This window comes from Terrapene carolina, unplaced genomic scaffold (assembly GCF_002925995.2).
Source record: "Terrapene carolina triunguis isolate 2854851 unplaced genomic scaffold, T_m_triunguis-2.0 Scaffold38, whole genome shotgun sequence".
NCBI classification, from domain to species: domain Eukaryota; kingdom Metazoa; phylum Chordata; order Testudines; family Emydidae; genus Terrapene; species Terrapene triunguis.
In genome coordinates, this window is record NW_020664389.1 from 12,980,112 (window position 1) to 12,986,111 (window position 6,000).

Sequence of the window (6,000 nt, forward strand, 5' to 3'; positions counted from 1 at the left end):
ACTTGCAATGATATTTAATTTATAATAATGCATCTCTGTCCTCCCACCCCACTAGCTCTGTCTCCCCTCTAGTACTATTTAGGTCCCATTAGACTCCATTGAAACACTTTTAGGACAAAGTAAGAATTCAACTCTGCTAATGGCTTCATTACCAGCATACTGCAAGTTTGGCAACCCTGCTCAGTAATCTCTTTTTGACTCAACAGAACAACGTTGTTCTTTTTTTCCTTCTTGGGGGAGTCTAGCAAACTAAGATACTGAAATGTATTGCCATATGCCCTGCTTTTTGTTAAGCTTGAACAGCAGAGAGGAAGAAATGGAGAACTGCATTATCCTGACCTCTATTTTGTTGAACCACCTCACCTGGAATTTTCACAATTTCTTTCACAATACAGTACTGTTAGGTAATCTTACATTGTGAGTACAAACTGCTTCTGTCAAAGTACAGAGGAAGCCTTTAGTGATAAAGTTAACTTTTTCTAAACATGAAATTTTATATCACTGACCTTTTTCTTCTTGTTGTTTTCTGTCACACCCTTCCAAAAAGTAATTCACTGAAAGTAGTGAGAGAACATGAAATAGAAAAAGAAGAAAATGAATGTTACATGTAATATTGTAAAACTTAAGTGAGTGCCATTTCCTATAACACGCCATGCTTGCATATAATATTATGATTATAGACATTTAAAAACTCCAGTTAGATGAAATGTAGAAATTGAAAACATGGGATTAAACTGTTAAGCTATCTCTCATGTTAAATATTGACTATGAAGTGTCTATATACATTTTATAAATATTACGAAGTCTTAGATTTAGCCTCTAAAAGAGATAATTGTAAGTTTTTCTGTTGACACTGAAAACAACTTGGCTGCATTCATGGCTCTTTATCTAATTTCCTCTATCCCACAACCCCAATTTTTACTATCTTCTGTTGTAGGTAGTCCCACTGGGTAATACTGTAGATCAGGGGTCTCAAACTCAATTTACCTTATGGCCAGTGCCAGTTCTCAAATCCTCCCAGCGGGCCAATAATGTCACTGAAGATGGTGTTCAGAAAAGAAAACGTTTATATTGTATTTTTTATTTCGAATTTCTTAGAAATAATAAAACTGTCATACAACTGTATACAATTCTTCGCCTGCCAGAGAGTTTTTAGTGTTTGCCAGACACTTGGCAACGCTTCAGTTCTGTCAGTTTGTTGATGTTTGGCCTCAGTAACTGAGCAGTTGAAACCTTCAGGATTGCAGCAAGGTGTGCATCAGATAGTTGTGTTCGGTATTTTGACTTGTTTATATTCATTGTGGAAAAAAGTGATGCTGCCTCCATGGCTGACTCTGCCCGGCAACTAATGATGCTGCCTCCATGGCTGACTCTGCCCAGCAACTAATGATGCTGCCTCCATGGCTGACTCTGCCCGGCAACTAACGATGCTGCCTCCATGGCTGACTCTGCCCGGTGACTAGTGATGGTATCTCTGTCCCTCTCCCCCAGCCATTGGGAGCTGCGGGGGGCGGCGCCTGCAGCAGACATTGCTGGCAGCATGGCTGCATGCATCTGTCCTCCACGGGCCACAGTGGGAAGGTTCTCAGGCAGGGACTTTGAGACCCCTGCTGTAGATACTGGGCCACATCCTCAGCTGCTATATCTCAGCGCTATTTCTTTTAGTATAGGCTGATTTACATTGGCTGAAGATGCATCCCATAATGTTTAAAAACACACTGTTATACCATACCAATATCTATTAAATATGGAGAAGAACATTATACAATTCAACTGTAACACAATTACTTTCACTAACAAAGAACGTAGGTTTGTAATGTCAATTCTAAAACCATATATGCAAGTTTTCGCATTACATCAGTAATATGCATGCTATCAAGATATTCTAATTTGTCATTTATTTAAACTTAATATCTCCAATGTACATTTACAATACAAATATTCAATCCAGGGATTACAGTAGCATCTAGTGCTAAAAAAAAACAACAAAGAAATGTATCAATATGGCAGAGATTATTTCTGAAACTTTTCAACACCAGGATTTCCTACATGATTGTTCTAGGAGGGCCTGATCTAACTACCAATAAAGTCAAAGGGAATCATCTGACAGACTGTAAGGGAAGTTAGCTCAGACCCACAATGCTATTCAAGTATCACACCAACATACTGCATTTGGAGCAACTCAGAAGGATGATGGGGCTGGGGGTGGGGGGGCGGGGGGAAGAGATGTGCGCAAACCTGGTTTTATGCCATTCCAATCCATGGCCCTTCTAACCTACCCCTACTGCCATTGGGCCTCCAAGGGGGCTGTTCCCATTAGTTAGGAATTGCGAGCGGCCAGCCATGCCCATGTTTCTGAGCAAAGCCCTTTGCACCGGGGTCAAAAAGGGAAATGGCGTAGGAGCTGATATGGCTCTAGAGCACCTGGGGATTCCCTGACACAATGAAAAGCCCTCAAGTAGCTGGTTAAACCAGCTTTATCGCTTCTGTGTGTTGCCAAGGATCTGTCCTTCCCCCCATCTTTTGTGTGTAAGTGACTTAAGGCTCTGCTGTGTTAAAAGGAGCAATTGCTGAGGTGGAAGAAAGACTCTCCTTTCCAATGAATGCTTTATGTTATTACAAAGAAAAGTGAAAGAATTTTTTTAAGATTTCAGGTGCAAAAGCTAAGCCTGCCAAGGGTCAGCACTTAAGCACTTTCCCTGTATCCAGGGTCAAGCCAGCTGTGTTTCCTATATAAGCACTGGCCTCTCATCTCAGCATAAACTACTTACAGTCTTATCCTGTCCTTATGCACAGTGCTGAAAATTGCTGATTTTGTTTTCTTTTACATTACTAGTTTTTCTTTTCTTTTTCTTCTTGTTTTACATGAAAATTATTAGAGGGTTTTCATACTAAATGCATCCCCCCATTTTTAAGGTAAGTTCTGCTTTATAAATATTTATGTGGCTCAAAAGAGAAAAATGTATGGTATTTGGAATGAACTATTGTTCCTTTTCCCCTTCCTTTCTGCAGTATATTGGATAATATTAAAGCAAGTGAGAATATTAATTCCTCATTTAAGTGTAACTAGATTTTCCCATATCCCTATGTAGTTTATATATATAATACACACACACACACACACACACACACACAGAGGCAGCCATAAAATCATCTGCTTTTAAGTACTGATTACAGCTAAACAGTGAACAAAGTGTTTGAGATTTGGCCTCACAGACTACTGGATTCATATATAACTCACTCTCAAAATTCTTAATGCACCATTTCTATTGAGTTCAACAGGATTTGGCTCAAGTCCTTAATCTAAATGTTTGAGCTGATCTTAACTTCTTTTTTAAGGGCTCCAACTCCATTCCCTGCACATCCTTTATTTTAGCATAGATATTTTATAACAACAAACCACATTCAGTATTGCAGGAAGTTTGCTAGAGTACAAAAGGAAAAATTTGGGAAAAGATATCAACTATTTCCATTGATATACTATATAACAGTAATCTCATAGGAACCACAATGTGTTATGCTATTAGACTTGCAATTTGCTGCATTTGGAAGGATAATTTTTTTAAAAATAAATATAAACATCATGCTGTAAGTAAAATCCAATGGAATTAAGCATATTGCACTGATGATGGAAATTCAGTTACTGCATTTAATTTTCTCAACAATTGTAAGTGAACAAAATGCATATTGTAATGTTAGGTACATGACACTTGCATGTTGCTATGCCTATATACTTACAGAGTATTCAATGTGTACTTAGTGGCGCTTAAGAAATGTCATGTACAATTCTTATAAACATTCTTACAGGGTTCCCATTTGCACTTCATCTTTCAGTAAAGTCTTGTCAGAAAAATGTCTGATGAATATTATTGAAAAAAATAAAATTTCAATTTTAGTTATCTGTTGGACATTACTGAATTGTCTATTCTTTTAATACATTTTCTGATGCTTGCCAATTTGGCAGTGAAATTGACTTAGGTAGCTGTTCAGACAGACTGTTCACAGACCTGTTTGGTTTTTTTCCCTTTTTTAAGCAGAGAACTACTGAATTTACTATACTATACATCAAAATACCATTGCTGATATTACAGAACAATTATTTTAAGAAAGACTCAGTGACACACTAGTATTGTACACATTATCAATCAGGACAAAAAAATCCCATAATTGTGTATAACCTTCTATAGTCTATATACCATGAATAGAGTCATCGTGGATTCTTGGAGTCATCATGGATAGTTCTCTGAAGACATCCACACAGTGTGCAGAGGCAGTCAAAAAAGCAAACAGGATGGTAGGAATCATTAAAAGGGGGATAGAGAATAAGAGGGAGAATATATTATTGCCCTTATATAAATCAATGGTACACCCACATCTTGAATACTGCATACAGATGTGGTCTCCTCATATCAAAAAAGATATACTGGCACTAGAAAAGGTTCAGAGAAGGGCAACTAAAATGATTAGGGGTTTGGAACGGGTCCCATATGAGAAGAGATTAAAGAGGCTAGGACTTTTCAGCTTGGAAAAGAGGAGACTAAGGGGGGATATGATAGAGGTATATAAAATCATGAGTGATGTGGAGAAAGTAGATAAGGAAAAGTTATTTACTTATTCCCATAATACAAGAACTAGGGGTCACCAAATGAAATTAATAGACAGGAGGTTTAAAACAAATAAAAGGAAGTTCTTGTTCACACAGCACACAGTCAACTTGTGGAACTCTTTACCTGAGGAGGTTGTGAAGGCCAGGACTATAACAGGGTTTAAAAGAGAACTGGATAAATTCATGGAGGTTAAGTCCATTAATGGCTATTAGCCAGGATGGGTAAGGAATGGTGTCCCTAGCCTCTGTCAGAGGGTGGAGATGGATGGCAGGAGAGAGATCACTTGATCATTACCTGTTAGGTTCACTCCCTCTGGGGCACCTGGCATTGGCCACTGTTCGTAGACAAGATACTGGGCTAGATGGACCTTTGGTCTGAACCGGTACGACCGTTCTTATGTATTAATACACATTATCCAGATCCTTTTCACTACCCACAGAAGGAGAATAACTTTTGGATATTATCCTCCCACTAGGTGATATTCATCCCTGGTTAGAGGTCCAGCAGAAAGTGCATGCAGCATTTAAGAAGCATATGAGCCTTCAAAAATAGCCTTTTGTAGGATTTAAGTGGTGTATAGGCCTTGTGCTGGCCCTCTGCAAAAAAGTGATAGGATTCATGCAAGGCCCTCCACACCACATATACCCAAAACTGGAAGAGTACAGGGCAGGGAAGCCATATAGGAGTCTCCATGGTGCCCCAGCATATTGGTCAGCAATGCAACCAGGCCAGAGGAGAGACCACAGGATCCATATTTATGGAAGGCACAAGTCACAGCTCCAGAGAGGGGACACAGATAACATTGTGCCCTCTTCACTCAGGAAATCTCTGTGCCATTAAACATCCCCTGATGACAGAATCCATCCACGACTCTGCTGGCCAAACCCCAGCTCAGATTGCAGCCTCAAATTCCACTGAAGTCAATGGTCATTTCATCTGAGTAAGATGAAACTCATAACATTGTGGTGCAGTATATATAATTGCTGCATTGACAAATTGATATTTATAGGAATGTTGGGTCTTTTTTTTTTCTGCCCAAAGTTGTATTTTGGAGTTAATTGGGTGTTTACACCATCATCTACTGTAGTTCATTTTTTAAGAATTTAAGAACAGAAGACCAGCCATACTAGGTCAGACCAAAGGTCCATCTAGCCCAGTATCCTGTCTTCTGACAGTGGCCAATGCCAGGTGCCCCAGAGGGAATGAACAGAACAGGCAATCATCAAGTGATCCATTCCTTGTCGCTCATTCCCAGCTTCTGGCAAACAGAATTCTAACTTATTTTACTATTTCTGTTTATAAAACAAAACTAACTTACCTTAAGTCATGGGAAATATGCAAATACGATATAAAACTAGAATAAACCAATCATTACATGGTATTCCAAGTGACA